This window comes from Podarcis muralis, chromosome 4, assembly GCF_964188315.1.
Source record: "Podarcis muralis chromosome 4, rPodMur119.hap1.1, whole genome shotgun sequence".
Taxonomy (NCBI): domain Eukaryota; kingdom Metazoa; phylum Chordata; class Lepidosauria; order Squamata; family Lacertidae; genus Podarcis; species Podarcis muralis.
Genome location: NC_135658.1, coordinates 17760156 through 17779766, shown reverse-complemented (window position 1 = coordinate 17779766; position 19611 = coordinate 17760156).

Below are 19611 nucleotides of genomic sequence, written 5' to 3'. Positions count from 1 at the left end.
CCTTTGGATGTCCAGCAGTCCTTTGTTGGGCTCAAATTGTTGTTTTCTTGTGTGTATTGAATATATGCTATATGATGATTTGTGGACCTAGTAGGTATCCAAAGCCATTTGCACATGGCGAAATATGTTTTTTATCAAGGTAATTTTATCAAGGTAATTGTTAGACCCTGACGATGACCAACCCATAGCCTATTTGTCTGAAAAATTAACCACTACGAAACAAGGTTTGCCTCCCTGCATGCGAACAGCAGTGACTGCTGCCACTCTGATTACAAAAGCTGACAAGTTCACCTTTGGACAGGAAACCACGTGCGTCACTCCTCACACTGGGCCAGCATTGTTGGACATGAAAGAAACTTATTTTTCTATCTCCCTTTGCCAAGCACTGCTCATGCACCCGCAGTTGCAGCTTCGAGTTACTGAGGTTCTTAACCCGGTTACGCCACCACCTATGGGAGAGAATGGGCCTCCAACACCTGACTGCATATATTCCAGCAGGCCTGATTTGAAGGATGAAGCAAACCCCAGGCAGTATCAGATTGGACTGCTACGATTGATCTACACCAACCCCTTCGACTCACCATCTCTCGGTGCCCTACAGACGCCGCGTCACGCTTCTCCTCACCGCATCGGCTCGGCGCCCACCAGACGACCGCCCTGCTGGTGCCACTTACGCACGGCAAAAGAAGAATCCAGCGTGGACTAAAAGAGGACATTTTCTTTTCTTTCCCTTTGAATATATAGCTTTGTATGTAGCTTTGTGGGAGGTACCCCAGGTGTTAGAAAAAGAAGAAATAGATATATCCCTGTGCCCAAATGATACAGGTAGGGCTGTGGGGGGACATGGTTTTAGCCAGGATGGTAGTCTTCTAATTTCTGGCCATCGCTGCGCCCACACCACTTAAGGTAACCACTTAAGGCTAATGAGAGAATGGGGTGCCCGCAACACGCAGAAATGGAAGCCTATTCTGCAAAACCGAACCAATTGCACGGTCTGTACCTGGAACCTCTCGCACTCTGTGACCTATAGATGCTTTGGGAGGAGTACCCCTCCTCCCTGTGCCTTGGAATGAGTCCTCAGTTACGGCCCCGATTTTGGCTTCCGCCGGATTTTGGGCTGCGTTAAATTTGACAGAAGGAGCCTGTGGCTTTAACATCTCTGACCATGGTGTAGCTATTCGACACCTGGCGACAGAAAGAGAGAAAGTAGCCCATGTTCCTGTCCCAACCTAGAATGGATGGGACATGTTTTGGTTGACTCAGTGGCTTCTGAACCTTGGGTGGCTTAGAGGACTTGTAATGATGTTAATGGACTAATCTTGCTTCTTTTCTGCTCCTGTATACCCTGCTTAACACAATGCCTGCAAAATATGATGCATAAAATGATGTTACAAATGATTCGGCCCCAGATTACAGCACTGACACGAGAATACCGGCCAGTACCTTGGGACGAGCCGAAAGGCTGTCCAAAAGAAGAGTAGGGAATGAAGGAATGGGTTTCCAAAACCCAAAACTGACTGTGCAGGCAGTTTTTAAACTGCACCAAAATCCCCATTTCTCCTTAGTTAAAATGCATAAACTTTAGCCGTTGAGCAAATGCAAAACAAGAACACAGCTCTCTCCCTTATCAGTTTGACGGCAAGACTGGCCTTGACTTTACCAGTAGAACAGACACAGACATATCTTATGTCCTGACCACAAATGACGCAGAGACCCAAGTCTGGGACTAACGCCAGAGCATGTTCTCGGAAGTAGTGACCTCTTGCTCTAAGATAGGAGTAGGAACAGGAATATCCTTTTATGGTCAGGAGTACAGGAAGGAAATCCCTTTTATGGTAAGAGTGCCGGAGCAGGAACATATGTGATGTCAACCTACTTATACAAGCTGACGTGGTTGGAAGGAGGGAGAGGGTGCCTGGAGGATATATATACTGCATGAAACTTGTCATTTCTTTGGACTTGCTGTGGACTCACCACGCAAGTGCCTTCTGCTATCCGGAGAGCAGAATAAACTCTTTCTTTGAACCAACTCGGTGTCATTTTGACTTCCTTCCTCCTGTCACGGAGCAACGCAGACCCAATCGGTGAACTCCAATAAGGCTACAGGGGAGCCTTGCGGGGAACTGCTGCAGGGCTCCCCAAGCTGCGGGTGTATGCCTGGCGCGAGGGGCGCTCTGCTTCAGGGCGCCCCACCCGCCGGGCGGCAGGCTGCTATCCGCAGCGTGGGGAGCCTTGCGGGGAACTCCTGCAAGGGTCCCCACACTGTGGATGTGTTCCCGAAGCGCCGGGAGCTCTGCTTTCAGGGCGCCCGACGCTCCGGGAAGCAGGCTGCTATCCGCAGCCTAGACACGGCTAGCAGAGCGCTAATCCCGAAGCTTGGGGCGTGTGGAGCTCAGCGCGCCCCAAGCTTCTGGGCGCCGGCAAGGTCTCCGCTAGCCGTCTAGCGGAGACCTTGCCGGCACCCAGAAGCTTGGGGCGCGCTGAGCTCCGCACGCCCCAAGCTTCGGGATTAGCGCCGTGGTCCGCTAGCCCTGGGAGAGCTGCGCGACGTCGCGGGGCTCTCCCAGGGCTAGCGGAGACCTTGCCGGCACCCAGAAGCTTGGGGCGCGCTGAGCTCCGCACGCCCCAAGCTTCGGGATTAATGCAGTGCTCCGCTAGCGGTGGGAGAGCTGGGTCTCCCACTGCTAGCGGATAGCTTCCTGAAGCCTGGAGAGCGAGAGGGGTCGGTGCGCACCGACCCCTCTCGCTCTCCAGGCTTCAGCGAAAGCCTGCATTCGCTCCATAGGACGCACACACATTTTCCCTTGCTTTTTAGGAGGGAAAAAGTGCGTCCTATGGTGCGAAAAATACGGTACTTAACCTGAGGTACCACTGTATCAGGAAGTTTTTTATTGTGACGTTTTATTATGTTTTTATACTTTACTGGAAGCTGCCCAGAGTGGCTGGGGAAACCCAGCCAGATGGGCGGGGTAGAATAATAATAATAATAATAATAATAATCGGGGAAGACAGGTTTTATTTACTTTTACTTATTTTACAAAGCCAGCGTTATTTTACAAAATAAAGTGAGTTGTTTGTTTTACATATTGTACAAAGCCAGCCTTTGCCAGCCTGATGTTGTATACTACAACTCCCATAATTCTGCTGGCTGGGACTGATGGGAGTTGTAGTCCCAGGAGTGCACCTAGGGGGAGAAGGTGGCTCGTAAGCGATGTATAGGCAAAAGAAATTTAAAATCTGAACGCAAGCAATGCAGACGGTTAATGAATGAAAACGCACCAAAGTTGCAAGGCTTTCTTTTGTCTCCCTGTTGTTCAACAGGAGCACCAAAAAGTCTCCCCTCCTTCCTCCCCGAGAGTTATGCTGCTAAAACCAAGAAATATTTTTGGGAGGATGGGAAACCCGGAGTAGATTTTTCTGTGTGTTAAACGATTGTGAGCTTGGTTTGGGTGCAGAAAACATTTTCTCAGGACGAACATGTGCTCAGTTTCTTAATTCTAGTTATCTGCCCCTACTTCCCCTTTTTTTTTTTTAAAGATATTTATTAAAGTTTGCAAAATGTTACAAAAAGAAAAAATACAAAGTAAAAACAGTTAAAAACAATTCAATCTTTCCATGTCTTATCTTTCATTTGCCTGTTCCCCGGACCTCCTCACACCTCCCTTTTTTGTATCCAGTTCAATTAGTTGGTTCAGCAAATCCTTTCCCTCTTTGTTTTTATCCTAATCTTTAATCTTAATATATTATAATTTTAGATTATCATCTGTTAACAATCCATTTTTGCACATCTTTATAACATTACTGCTGAAAACCACTTAACTTCAATCCAACATCATTCTAACATTCATTAATTTTGCAGTATTTCTGTAGATAGTCTTTAAATTTCTTCCAATCTTCTTCCACCGACTCTTCTCCCTGGTCTCGGATTCTGCCGGTCATTTCCGCCAGTTCCATATAGTCCATCAGCTTCATCTGCCATTCTTCCAGGGTGGGTAGATCTTGTGTCTTCCAATACTTTGCAATAAGTATTCTTGCTGCTGTTGTGGCATACTTCCCAAGCCACTAGTTTTCACGTGACTCAGGGTTCATGTTGATCTCCACAACCCTCACGTCTGCCCAACCTTCCTGTAGAAAAAAAAATCAGTCTAGTTGTGATTGTAATGCTGTGTTTTATATGGTTGCTACCTCCCCTGGGACACTTGTGGAATGTGCAGGGCCTTTGTGGGATGTGAACTGGGGGGGCGTAGTTCCAAGGGCCAGACAGAGTAGCTTTGAGGGCCGCATTCAGCATCTGGGCCTGAGGTTCACCACTCTTGCCTATAAAAGCATTTACTCCTTGTCCAACACAATGGATGGAAGAACCTACTATTATCCAATATGGAGGAACGGTGCTGGGAACTAACAGAAACTAATTAATAACAAGAAAAATTTGGGATTCCCTCTTGGGCTTCTCGTGGGAAGAAGAAGTGAATGGCACTTTGACTATAGTTAAACAGAAAGTAGAAAAGATGGATGGACTGAATATCTTAAATAATCATTTTCTAATGTAACCGGCAGATGGGAAAGCAGAAGTCCTCGCCCACTTTATCTTTAATGTTTCTTATCTCTCCTTCTTTTCCTCTGTTTTCTTTCTCTCTTTCCCCTCTTTCTTGTCTTTTGATTCTATCTGTTCCAGATACTGTATTGTGAAAACCGTAATGAAATTTTTAAAAACCTTTGTTCAGCAGCTACTCCCGTCCTTGCCTAAGAATCATTTTTTTCTCTTCTGTTTCTTTTCCAGGTTTTAAATACAATAATTCCTCAAAATTGGGAGGGAAAGAACTTTTGGCTCTAAGAGGCGCTTCTTTGTTCGCATCCCGGCACAACCTTGATTCCCGTTTGTTCGTTTTGGCTGATTGACGGCGAGTCCCGGAGGAGGAGAATGAGACAGCTGAAAGGCAAGCCCAAAAAAGAGACGTCGAGAGACAAAAAGGAGCGAAAACAAGCCATGCAGGAAGCGCGGCAGCAGGTCACAACCGTGGTGCTCCCCACGCTGGCCGTGGTCGTGCTTTTGATCGTGGTCTTTGTGTACGTGGCGACCCGCCCAAACACAACAGAATGATGCGGCTGTCGAACTGTGCCGCAACTTTTGCCTCCTCTTCTGCCCAATGCCAAAACCAAACCAAAATGAAAAGTCCCCGAAAGGAGGAAGAGAAAGAGAGCCTTTTCTCTATCTCCGAGTTCATTATAATAATAATCCTTTTGCAGAAAAAAGGAATCTTCTTTCTTTGACTTGAACCAAACTCCACAGTAAACACAGAACGTATTTGCCACCATGGCACAAAATAATTTTTCTCGCCCAGCTCATGTGCCTTTTTGACTTTGAGGGGGGAGCGCAGGGACCCCTCCCCATTTTTGAACCCTTTCGTCATAAGGGGGGGGGGGCAGGCGGGTCACTGTTGCTTTCGAAAATATCTATAAATCGAGTTTGAGCCTGTCAATTTGTCGGCAACATTGCTAGTGTTGTTACCGTGAGTCATTGTACGTTGGCTTCGCAACTTTCCAAAGAAACGAAACTGCCCCCCCAACCCCCTTTCGGAATGTTATAATGGCATTTGGAAAACTTTGACTAATATATATATATATACATATATTTATTTTTGGAATAAAGAAGACGAGTCTTGCATAAAAGCTTTCTTTTCTACCTGACCCTCAAAAGACACAAAACCCAGCTCCGTTATGTAACGTTTTCCATCAAACGCACGTCAGAAGGCAAACAGAAGGCTTCCCCGTGAGGCTAAACTGGTGTTAAGATAGTTTTAAGATTTTGAGGGTGTCCCTGCAAAACTGCTTGTAATCAGTGGTAACCGTAGCTTTAAGTGGTGGCTGGAATGGTTTGAGAAGCAATAAGAAATAGCATTTTGGAAAGTGGTCCACATGCAGATGATTTAATTTTTTCCTAAATAAAAATAAAGTGACCTTACTTCCAACATTTACTGAGGGTCTGCTCAAAACACGGCGTAAAAACCACATACAGTGGTACCTCGGGTTACATATGCTTCAGGTTACATACGCTTCAGGTTACAGACTCCGCTAACCCAGAAATAGTACCTCAGGTTAAGAACTTTGCTTCAGGATGAGAACAGAGGCAGCATTAGCTAAAGTGGTGCTTCAGGTTAAGAACAGTTTCAGGTTAAGAACAGACCTCTGGAACGAATTAAGTACTTAACCTGAGGTACCACTGTACATTAAAACTGAGGGCAATGAAATTTAGCAAGCTGCTTTACACTGGCTCCAATTATTTGTCTATCTGGTTGAGTATTGTCTTGATTGGCAGCTGCTCTCCAGGGTCTCGGCCTAGTAACTTTCTCCACCGCCTCCTACCCAACCCTTTTAAATGGAGATGCCGAGGATTGAACCTGAAACCTTCTGCATGCAAAGCAGATGTCCTACCCACTGATCTCTCTGAGCCTCCTGAGACTTTGGTGCCCGATACAAAATGGCGCAAAGGAAGGAAAGGAGAACGGGTGATGCAAAACTTTTCAGGGGCTTAGAGTTCCAAGGAGGGCGCCTTCCCAGCCCTATCAGGGGATTGAACCTGGAACCTTCTAGATGCAAAGCAGGCTCTCTGCCACAGAACTATGAGCCTTCCCCAACCATCAGTGGTCATTCAGGTCCATTAGGCTGTAGGAACATACGTAGGAATCTGCTCTCTAATGACCAGGCCCTTCATTCCTCTAGCTCCCATCTTTCCCAAACTTGGGTCTCCAGCTATTTTGGGACAACAATTCCCATCGGTGGGAATGAAACAATTTTTAAAAACACCGTATTTTTTGCTCTATAAGACGCACTTTTTCCCTCCTAAAAAGTATGGGGAAATGTATGTGCGCCTTATGGAGCGAATGCAGGCTGCGCAGCTATCCCAGAAGCCAGAACAGCAAGAGGGATTGCTGCATTCACTGCACAGCGATCCCTCTTGCTGTTCTGGCTTCTGAGATTCAGAATATTTTTTTTCTTGTTTTCCTCCTCCAGAAACGAGGTGCGTCTTGTGGTCTGGTGCGTCTTATAGAGCGAAAAACACGGTATCTTCTGAACCCACAGAGATGAGAAAGCAGCAAGTGCAGTGTGCCTGCCTGAGCATGCATTCTCAGAAGCGATTCTACAAGGGGATCACTAAACTCTCCAAACATAATAAAAATATATATTTATTTTGAAGATTTGCCTCCCATCATGCACCTCCAGGTGGTATACATGGGGTACCCTGGCATCTCCCACCCAACCACTGTCTAGACCAGCATCCCCAAACTCGGCCCTCCAGATGTTTTGGGACTACAATTCCCACCATCCCTGACCATTGGCCCTGCTAGCTAGGGATGATGGGAGTTGTAGTCCCCAAGCAGCTGGGAGACCCAAGTTTGGGAAATCTTGCTCTAGCTCAGTCTCGTCTACACTGACTGGCGGCTGCTCTTCACGGTGCCCCAAAGGAAACATTTCTAAGAGAGGGGGCCAAATGGTAGCTTAAGTATCTTCTGTATTGCAGTCTGTAGCCTGCACATCACTTGCCCTTTTAAGAGGGTTTTCGCCTATGGTAGAGAATCAAACGTAAAGCTATATGGCAGGTGTGAATGTGGGGGAAGCTTTTGCTCTTCAGACGTTGAACTATAGTTCCCTTAAATGCTGGGTCTGATGGAAGTTGTAGTTTGGCAACATCTGGAGGGCCAAAAGTTGGCTCTGCTGTATAGAAAAATAGTAACAGCAAGTGGTTTACAAATTTGCTGGTCGTAGGTCTGTCTCTCTTAATACTCCTTTTTTTAAAAAATAAAATAAAATTGTATACATTATTCTGGTCAAAAACTTTTCTAAGTGTTTCAGCAATAGGATTTCAAACTGTTTCTGGGCGTGAAGAGGCGGCAACAGAATGGAATGATTTATTAGAATCCTTTTAGCAGCAAAAAAAAAAAATCACACTGTGCTATTTCTTCGAGCCCCATCATGTGATAAGCCACCAAAGGTGCTCATTACCTGATAAAACCATTTTGCATATATTCTGTCAGCCCTCCCTTCCCCACAAATCCATTTATAGCCGTGGTTTTATTAGCAGCAAAATTTTCTTAGCGTGAATCCCATCTCGGTGCAAGATGTTTATAAAGGGCCAAGACTTTAATGGAGCTCTTGCAAATAAGTTTTTCTTTCCTTTTCCTTTTTAACTATTATTGTTTTGAGTCGGAAGAAAATAAAGGGGGATAGGAAGGACTGGGCATTCCCTCGTTACAATGGTGAAAATACCTAGCTCTTTCAAATGAGAGGTGCTTTAAAAAAACACAGCCGTAGCAATTTGAAACTGCCAAAGGACTCGAGGGATTCCTGTTCGTTTGTTTAAAGTTGGACGCATTACTAAGGTATCAGAATATTTGACCTCCGAGGTGGATCATGCTGAATGACTTGCGTCCCCCAAGAGAACCTTGCTATTTCAAGCTCTCCCTCCCGCAAAAGAAAAGCACTCTTGAGAACCGTATGCTAGGAAGAAATGGCTCAAGGGTGACTGGAGAAGAAGTGGAGTTGAGAAATCTAGGTCAGTGGTGGAGATCTTGTGGTTTCTCCAATTCCCCTCATCCCCAACCTGCATGGCCAACAGTCAGGAATTATGGGAGACAGCGGGGGATACGTCAAAGGATTCTTTACCCCTGCTCTAGATAACACTGGTAAAAGGTAAAGGGACCCCTGACCATTAGGTCCAGTCACAAACGACTCGGGTTGCAGTGCTCATCTCGCTTTATTGGCCGAGGGAGCCGGCGTACGGCTTCCGGGTCATGTAGATAACACTGGTAAGGTAAAGGTAAAGGTACCCCTGCCCGTACGGGCCAGTCTTGCCAGACTCTGGGGTTGTGCGCCCATCTCACTCAAGAGGCCGGGGGCCAGCGCTGTCCGGAGACACTTCCGGGTCACGTGGCCAGCGTGACATCGCTGCTCTGGCGAGCCAGAGCCACACACGGAAACGCCGTTTACCTTCCCGCTAGAAAGCGGTCCCTATTTATCTACTTGCACCCGGGAGTGCTTTCGAACTGCTAGGTTGGCAGGCGCTGGGACCGAACAACGGGAGCGCACCCCGCCACGGGGATTCGAACCGCCGACCTTTCGATCGGCAAGCCCTAGGCGCTGAGGCTTTTACCCACAGCGCCACCCGTGTCCCTTACAGATAACACTGGTACTCAGTTGTTAATGCTGTTTTGTTGTTGTTGTTGTTTAATCGTTTAGTCGTGTCCAACTCTTCGTGACCCCATGGACCAGAGCACGCCAGGCACCTCTGTCCTCCACTACCTCCCGCAGTTTGGTCAAACTCATGCTGGTAACCTCGAAAACACTATCCAACCATCTCGTCCTCTGTCGCCCCCTTCTCCTTGTGCCCTCTATCTTTCCCAGCATCAGTGTCTTCTCCAGGGAGTCTTCTCTTCTCATGAGGTGGCCAAAGTATTGGAGCCTCAGCTTCAGGATCTGTCCTTCCAGTGAGCACCCAGGGCTGATTTCCTTCAGAATGGAGAGGTTTGATCTTCTTGCAGTCCATGGGACTCTCAAGAGTCTCCTCCAACATCATAATTCAAAAGCATCAATTCTTCGGCGATCAGCCTTCTTTATGGTCCAGCTCTCACTTCCATACATCACTACTGGGAATGCTGTTTTACTTGCACTTAAACCAGGGGACGCGGGTGGCGCTGTGGGTTAAACCACTACCTTGCAGGACACCTTCGGGAGAAGTAAAGGCTAAGGAGCTTTGGGGGGGATATTTTTTGGGACAGATTTATTGGGGAGATAGCTGGAAAGGACACTGTCTCTGGTGCCCTCTTGCCCCCGTGCCGCCTGGTGCGCCTTGCCGCCCTGCCCCTGCCTTCCTACGCTACTGGCTGGTGCCAAACGTATTGCTCTGCTTTCCTTTGGACCACACAAGAGAGAGGTCTTGATGTCTGGGCAGCCCAGGTCCTCTATCCACACTGCCCAGGCTTGTGCCCCAAGGCGGTCACTTGGGCACTGCTAATGCATTGGACAGTACATTGGACAGTGTTCTTGAAGCTACAAACATGAGTCTGACCAAACTGCAGGAGGCAGTGGAAGACAGGAGTGCCTGGTGTGCTCTGGTCCATGGGGTCACGAAGAGTCGGACACGACTAAACCACAACAACAATGCAGTACAGTCATACCTCTTGTTACGTTTGCTTCAGGTTGAATCTTTTCAGGTTGCGTCCCGCGGTGACCTGGAAGTAATGGAACGGGTTACTTCCGGGTTTCATCGCATGCGCAGACGTTCAGAATGACGTCACGCGCATGTGCGGACGCGGCGAATTGCAATGCGCAGACACGGATTGCGTTCTGCTCATTATGCGAACGGGGCTCCGGAACGGATCCCATTTGCATCCAGAGGTACCACTGTACAGGTACCTCGGGTTACATACGCTTCAGGTTACAGACTCCGCTAACCCAGAAATAGTACCTCAGGTTAAGAACTTTGCTTCGGGATGAGAACAGAAATTGTGTGGTGGCGGTGGCAGCAGCGGGAGGCTCCATTAGCTAAAGTGGTGCTTCAGGTTAAGAACAGTTTCAGGTTAAGAACGGACCTCCGGAATGAATTAAGTACTTAACCCAAGGTACCACTGTAGTTTGACTTTCCCTCTGGAGGCGCACTCCATTTTCTCGAGACGGACGGATGCCAGCCACAACAATTCTACCTGTAGCAGATTGTGGAAGCGGGATTCTTCATAGAATCATGGAATCATGATTGGAAGGGACCCCAAGGGTCATCATGTCCAAACCCCTGGGATGCAGAAATCTTAACTAAAGCATCCATGGCAGATGACCATCCAACCTCTGCTTAAAAACCTCCAAGGAAGGGGAGTCCACCACCTTCTGAGGGAGTCTGTTCAGCTGTCAGAACAGCTCCTACTGTCAGAAAGTTTCCTCCGATGTTTAGTTGGAATCTCCTTCCTTGTAAATTGAAGCCATCGATTTGAGTCCTACCCACCGGAGCAGGAGTAAACAAGCTTGCTGCCTCTTCCACGGGACAGCCCTTGATATTTGAAGATGGCCATCATATCTCCTCTCTCGCTGCTGCTCTTGGGCGGAAGGAGATATGCATGCGAATGACATGAAACATAGCCCTGAGCTTTGGTACCTAACTTAAGCAATCTGCTTTCAACCTGATTCAGTTGTGTTAAATTTATTTATGCTCCTCCAGGCTGCGTATTAATGACCATGCTTGGAGAATAGCACTTGTGGTTCTGGGGCATTCTGTCTGGTGTTGCTAACTCAAGACTTGCCCTGGCAAGCAGGGCAGCCATCAAATCCGCTAGTTGTTATTGCTGCGGAAACCTCTTCCTTCAGGAAAGGAACCTCTTTGATAATTGCTACACATGCAGAGGAACGGGAAGGTTCCTGCCAGAATTCTAATGCGACGGAGGTCCGTGGAACCGGTTCTCCGCTGGAAGAAAAGCACAAGGGGAAATTAACTCTCTCTATCTTTCCGACAGCTAGAGGCTGTTGGAGTTTTGACAGCTCTATCCTGGGCTTCCGTAAAAGATGCTGCCCATTTTCTCTTGCAGCCCCCTGACCTGGAAAGCTCTCCTGGATAACCTACGGCAGTCCTTTGGAGGTCTCCTTAGCCCCGGTCAGCATGTACAATGGTCAGGGATGGGTAGTGCTAAAGCTTAACAATGTGTGATGGACCAGTTTCTGCATCCCTGGCTAATGCTATTCTTTGCTCCATCTTTGGAGTTCTCTCTTCCTTAAAGCCCTTCTCTGTAGCCCTCAAACCAAACATTTTCTTCTTTTTTTGCACTGATAGGAGTGTCAGGAGTTCAGCCTACACTCAAGTAGGACCCTGGTAGGGACACATGCCCAACTGGCATGTTCCCTCCTTCCTGGTCAATTGTTCAGGAGCTTCATAAGCTTTGTTCAGCCCGAACATCACAGCGACCGATACCAAACGACACCGGCACACTTAGGGATCCGCAGAGTTTGCGCATCATGCGTAACAGACCACAGCAGCTCAGCATTTTGGCTAATCGACTTTATTTACATATAGACACACATGGAGCACTGCAACATGGCTCCCTCTCTCTCTAGCATCAGGCAGCAAAGAGAGAAAGAACAAAGGACAATAGTCTCACTTCACGGAACACAGTAACACAAACATCCTGTCTTCGTCACTTCCCACTCTGTGGAGTCAAAACATATACCGTCATGTGAAAGACAACAATCCTATGACTGCAATCATGGATCAGGAATTCTAACGAGAACCATTTTGTTTTAAAGGGGTGTGTGGACAAGCTTCGGTAGGAGACACTGCAGGCCTGACTGAATATAATTTACCCCACATATATTTTTCCCAATAGTCCCCTTCTAGTAATAATAAATAATGATTGTTTGGGGTAAAAGTTGTAGAGTCAGCTAATGGTGCTAATGGATACACGTGGGAAGGGTAACAATTTTGTTTTTTGTCTTTTTAATCCCTTGTGGATGTCTAAAGACTGTTTAGTAATTATTGCAATAATGTCAAGACTGCATCATAATGTACAGGGCAATTCACTTTCTGCACCATATACTTCTCATAATGTGTTTTGCATCTTAAAAAAAAGCAGTTTAGGCAACTAGCAGCATTTTAGTGGCTTTCAGGAATTTGGCAAAGGAGAATTCCTGGAGGCCAAGATTCAAGTATAGGACAATTTTCTTTGTTGAGAGTACCCCAGCAGAGATTTAAAGGCACAAAATATCCATGGAAATACCAGCTGTTAGGCCTTTAAAATGTGCCCTTCTAAGTGAGTTCCAAAATGCCCTCTTAAAAAGTTTCCTTCTTCTCCCAGCATAGGAAAAAGACCACACATTTGGTAAGTTAAAAATGGGCTTACTTACCAACTCTTCAAAGGTCAGATTCACATGCTTCAGATGCACAGGCAGAAAAACTTAGCTTAGTTTCATTGCTTTATAAAGTTCCTAAATTTTTGGTATAGGAACTCAAGAATGGCTGATGAGAGCCATGCGGTTGAGCAGGAGCAACCAGCTCAATCTGCTTCACATGCTGGGCATCTCAGACAGAGGATGGGGAAAGCAATAGGCTTGATTGCCTATTTCTTCCAAAGGTAAGGGGAAGTGACCTGGCAGGTCACCTTACTCTGTGGTATTAACCCCTTCATGCATTAATTAGACCAGGCTTCCTCAAACTTGGCCCTCCAGATGTTTTTTTGGCCTACAACTCCCATGATCCCTAGCTAGCAGGACCAGTGGTCAGAGATGATGGGAACTGTAGTCTCAAAACATCTGGAGGGCTGAGTCTGAGGAAGCCTGAATTAGATTTAAGCATGTTGGTTATATGAGGCTGATTATCCCAGAAAAAGCAGTCACAGCCTTAGTACATGAACAGAACTGCAAAGGTGTAGGTCTTGGGGTAAGTGTCCAAAATCCTTTAAGCATGGGTTTTCATTTATGACTGCTCAGGGTTAATAAATATTTATCTGAAGAACAATGAAAATAAAATTAACCGTAAACCAAAGGCTAGAATGAATGCAAATTGAATTAGTTATCTGCTAAATCTGCTTCCACCCAGCTAATTCCTTCTCCCCTCCACCCTCTTCTGATAGTCAACGGATACCGGTGAGCCAGTAGAGGACCCATCAGTATTGAAGTCACACCTCTTTAGACGAGAGAGAGAGAGAGAGAGAGAGAGAGAGAGAGAGAGAGAGATTGCACATACTTTTGTAAATCAATAAAATCTTTAATAAAAATGCATTTAAAAAAAAGATCTCTCCTGCTCTCCTGACCTGAACCTTCTGTTCTGAATGGTTTCAATTGCTGTTTTAACTACTATATTTTAAGTGCTGTTCTGCTTTAGTGGGATTGCTTTATTGTGCCTTTTAATTGAGGGTGTTCATTTTAAGGCTCTGATGGAATTGTTTGTGTTAATTATGTGTGGACCAAGCTGCGGGAGACAGTGGAAGACAGGAATGCCTGGCGCGCTCTGGTCCATGGGGTCACGAAGAGTCGGACACGACTAAACGACTAAACAACAACAACATATTTTTTAAAATTGTTATTATAGTTTTGAAGCCATTTTGGCAATTAAGCAGCCTATAGTATTATTCTCACCGCCACCACTGCAACTGTCTGGCCCTGCTCCCTCTAACATCTCTTTCCTGCTCCCCTTAACTTTCCTTCCCTCAAGCAATTTCTTCTCCCATTCCCTATAAAACACAAATCCCCCAAACGTGGTTCATTGCAAGTCTATTCCTGCAAGTTTCCCAGATGTTGGCTATATGGGGCACTGGTGATTTCCCCCTTTCTTTTCTTGGTTTTTTTTTTTTAGAAAAGGTTATTTTAAAGATTTTCCCCAACTCATTATATATCATTTCCCTGAAATGACGTGCCATCAGTATGCATGGTGCTCTTACGATTTGATCCCATAGTTCACTTTATGGGTCCACAAAGGGGAAAATAGGGTAGAAATAATCCAATCAAAACAGGAATCGCCCGGCCTTTAAGGAGTCCACCCACTGAATTGTTACGAGTCGTTTATCAAGGGATGCCTCTTGGTCTAGACACAGGCCTAGAGAAAGGGGTTTTACAGAGAGAATGAGAGAGCCTTCGTACGGGTGGATGTTTTGATGCTTTGCAAGAAGCTTCATCTGAATCTGTTTCTAACGGCGCACAGTTTAGAAATCACAGTGTGAACCTGCATGGTATAGTGCAGCAATTCTCAACCTAGGGTCTCCAGCTGTCGTTGGGACTACAATTCCCATCAGCCCTAGCTAATAGGAACAGTGGTCAGGGATGATGGGAGTTGTAGTCCAACACAGCTGGAGACCCAAGGTTGAGAAACACTGGTGTACTAGATAGAATGCTGTAGCATAGCTGGAGAGACCTGGTTTCTAATCCCTGCTTGACCGCGAAGCCAAATGGGTGACCTTTGGTAAGTCGTGATCTGTCGGCCTAACTCTTGCCCCCTCACAGGGCTGTTGTTGTTCGCGCTTTGTAATTTCTTTGTCTTGTAAGGCACCTTGAGTGTAGCCGCGTACACAAATTGAAAAGGAAATAAAAAGGAGGTTCCTTGAAGGAAGTATGTAATTAGGAACGTAATTAATAACCATTACTCGTCTATTATTTTTGCCCTTTCTCCTGCGCAAGTCTCCTTCACGCCCCGAGTCAGCATCCGCTCCAGGTTATTGCTCTTTGCCTGCCAACCCCTGGATTTACCTTTTGAATAATACAATACTCTCTCCGCATTTCCTGTAGTTACCTTCAGGTGTCTTATTGAAGCTGGGTCATATCCCTTTCCGAGTACATCTCTCCTTGACTGTAAAAGCTATCTCCTGCAGGTACTCATTAGTTTTATCTCCCAGTTATTATTTCTGTATAGCACTGCTCCACAAATCATTTTCTCGAGAGAGAGTCGCTAAACGCTGTCAAAAATGCATCGCATTCCAAGTTGCCCAGATAGTTCTGGGCTGCCTCCCTGTCCTTTGCTAACCTGACGCAGGCGGTTCCAGCTCGTCAGAGTTTCTGTATGGCCTTGCATCCCTAAGGGGGGGGGGGATGAAAAGCATTCATTACAAAGGGTTCCCTCCAAAGCATTTGCAGACAAGCAACACTGGCCTTTGACCGCACTCGGAACACTGTGTACCGTTCTGGTCACCTCACTTCATAAAGGAACTGGAAAAGGTTTCAAACAGAGGAATCAAAAAGATCAAGCAACTCCCTTATGAGGAAAGGCTACAGTATTTGGATTTTTTATTTTATTTTATTTTTAGTTTAGAAAAATGGAGGTGTTTAATATTATGTGCGGTGTGCCAAAAGTGGGTAGGAAAAGTTCTCTTCTGCTTTCATAGTACTAAAACTTGTTGGCCGTCTAGTGAAGCTGAATTCAGGAAGATTGAGAACATGCAAAAGAAAGTCCTCCTTCACACAGGGCATGGGCAGCTTGGACTACTGCAATGGCCTCTACTTGGGGCTACCTTTGAAGGTGACTCAGAAACTACAACTAATCCAGAATGCGGCAGCTAGACTGGGAGCGGCTGCCGGGACCATATAACTGTCATTTGAATTGCTACTCATTATTGATCCAGAGTAGATTCCAATGTACAGTGAGCAGAGTCAAAACTTAAACACGTTGCAGGATTCCTCAAAAATAAACCAGAGGCGTTTCATCCAGCAGAGCTTTACTGCTACTGAAGGCAAATGAGCCTAATGGTCACAAATCCAATACAATCAGGATTGGCACTGTCCATAAGAAATCCAGTTGCAGCAGACTTAACTTACAATATCTTATAACCTGAACACTATATACAGAACACCACACCAGTACGAGAGACAGAGAGAGAATGAAACCCAGGCTCCTTCTGGCCTCACTATTATAGTCAGCATGACATTGACAGAAAGAGATAGCAGAACCAGTTTAAACCAGCTGCACTCAGCTTCTCTGAAGGAATAACCCAAACATGATTAAGTTTCTTTCACAAAGAGAAGCTTCCAGAAACCCCTGAATTAATTAGAATAGACAAGATCTCTACACATCAGATCAATACTTTCTGTACATAGAAATGCAAACTGACAATAACACCAGTCCTGAAATACCTACATTGGCTCCTGGTACGTTTCCAAGCTCAATTCAAAGTGTTGGTGCTGACCTTTAAAGCCCTAAACGGCCTCGGTCCTGTATACCTGAAGGAGCGTCTCCACCCCCATCATTCAGCCCAGACACTGAGGTCCAGCGCCGAGGGCCTTCTGGCGGTTCCCTCACTGCAAGAAGTGAGGTTACAGGGAACCAGGCAGAGGGCATTCTTGGTAATTTCGCCCGCCCTGTGGAACGCCCTCCCATCAGATGCCAAGGAGATGAGTAATTAAACAACCTTTAGAAGACATCTAACAGGAAGTTTTTAATGTTTAATGTTTGTATTATGTTTTTATATACAGTGGTACCTCGGATTACATACGCTTCAGGTTACAGACTCCGATAACCCAGAAATAGTACCTTGGGTTAAGAACTTTGCTTCAGGTTGAGAACAGAAATTGTGCTCCAGCGGCGCGCCGGCAGCGGGAGACCCCATTAGCTAAAGTGGTGCTTCAGGTTAAGAACAGTTTCAGGTTAAGAACGGACCTCCAGAACGAATTAAGTACTTAACCCGAGGTACCACTGTATGCTGGAAGTTGCCCAGAGTGGTTGGGGCAACCCAGTCAGGTGGAGGGCGCACAACTAATAATAATAAAATAGTGTGAACTATGGAATTCTCTCCCCAAATATGCAGTGATAGTCTACCAAATCATTTAAAAGATGGTTAGACAAATTTATTGGAGGATAAGGTGAGCAGGTGATGCCTATCAGAGGCAGGATGCATTTGAATACCACTTTTGGGAATCACAACTGGGGAAATTGCTGTTGGACTCTGTTTTTGCTGGCTGGCTTCCCAAGGGTGTCTGGTTGGACACTGGTTGGAACAGAGTGTTGGACTTGGTGTTCTTAGCTTGTACAGATCCATATCTTAATCCTTTTTGGTCATCACCTTCTGGATCCACCAGTGTAATAAGATGGCATGCATTTGACAATCCAGTGTTTCGCGAGCCGCTTCCTGGTTCTTCCCGTGCTTGTGGCTGAATGATCACCCACTCCTTCACTCTCCTGTTGGAGCCAGGGCATAAAAGGTAAAGGACCCCTGACCATTAGGTCCAGTCGTGACCGACTCTGGAGTTGCGGCGTTCATCTCGCTTTATTGGCAGTGGACAGAAATGCTGTTTACCTTCCCGCCGGAGTGGTACTGTCAGGGCCGCCTCAGGTCCCAGCTCACAAGAGACCAACGCCAAGTCCACTTTATTTACAAAAGTCTTTATTGAAGTACATTGTATGTTCCACAGCCGAGGCGCGCAGCCCCACGTCTGTTACGCTTAGACCGCTGAAGTCCCCTCTGAATCAGTCCCGCCTCTACACCAGTTTAAGAGGCTTGTGCTAGTCCAGCTCTTCCTGTCCTTCCTTTTCCGCAGGGTCTTTCTGCCCCCCTGGGTTCCTTCCCTCCTGCTTTCCTCTGACGCTGAGTCCCCAGACGCCTGCTCCCCCCTCCTCCGTGCTTTGGGACCAGGCTCCTCCTCCGGGCTCTCCGCATTTCCGCGCGCCTCCACATTTGAACTTGGCGCGCGTTCGCTACCCCTGACCTTGCCCCGATCTCCTACTCCCACTCGGGGTTTCCCTGCTGCTCCCCTGCTCCTGACGAGTCCCCCCTGTGGCTCCCCTTGGCCTGACCAGGGGCACCCCCTTTTGGGAATCCTCCGATTCACTTGAGAGACTCATGGAAGCCCTCAAGTCATTGTCATCCTCCTCCTCCTCGTTCCTGGATTCTTCCCCCTCGCTCTCAGTCTCCTCCCTCATCTGTGCCTCTCTCCCTGAACCCCTGACAGGTACCTATTTATCTACTTGCACTTTGACGTGCTTTCGAACTGGTAGGTTGGCAGGAGTTGGGACCGAGCAACGGGAGCTCACCCCGTCACAGGGATTCGAACCACCAACCTTCTGATTGGGAAGTCCTAGGCTCTGTGGTTTAACCCACAGTGCCACCCATGTCCCCTGGTTGGAGCCAGGGCATAGGAGGCTCCAACAGGGGCAGTAGGTCCAATATCATATTTCTCTCTTTTTTGGCATAAAAGTCCTGTCTCTGATATAGGAGGGGGATATCAGATGTATCCTATGGCCCATGAGATTCACTCCAAGGGGCAAGGAACATTGCACCTCTAGTTAGCTGGACCTTTCGCTTGGAAAAATGAATCATTCATAATAATAACTTTCCCGTTTTTTAAGCGCTGGACCTTAGATAACCCATTTACTTAACTCTAGCCTCCGCAACTCTCCTGTAATTGACTGAAATTGTTTCTCAATTTCTGTGCAAGTTCACCGACACCTCCCAGCTGTATCACGTCTTGATATAAGATTTCTGGCTTGACAACGTTCACATACTTGATCATTTTCTTTTCCTTTGCCGTTTGTTCCTCTCTAGTGGTTCCTAATTACCTCCTGGAGTTTCCCTATGTGCGGGTCTTTGATGTCCTCATTACCGCAGTTCATCTTGTACAGAACGAAGGCAGGGCTGAATCGTTCCCGGTGTTCACAAAGGGCTTGGAACACGTAGCAAAACCATGATGAAAAGGATTCCTTGTCCCTTCCCTGTGAAAACCCACCTGCTTGAAATATTGGCATTATTCTGAGCTCCTTGAATTGCTCCCTGAATGCCACAGTTGCAAAGATTAGGGTAGCAATGACGGCACTTAGTTATCCTGTCGTGGCTTTGCTAAACGTTCAAAGAATTTTGAACATATATAGCCATGCAAAATGGACTCCTGCTTTCATGTTTCCTGCCTTGGGTTTTAAAGCAGCACTAGGAAGCTGGCTCTCGCCTTCATTTTCGTTTCCCACAATGCCTTGATGTAGCGTTCCTCTGGGGCATTGTGGGAAATTAAAATGGTGGCTAAACCCACCTGCCTGGTTGCTGACCTCCGCCATTGCCATGCCAGGTAAGCCTGTTGCTGGCTGCCTACCTACAGAGGAGGGAACATATCAGAGGCACTATGCCTGTGATGCTCCCTCAACTTTGGAGCTGTCTCTAGCCATATAAACCT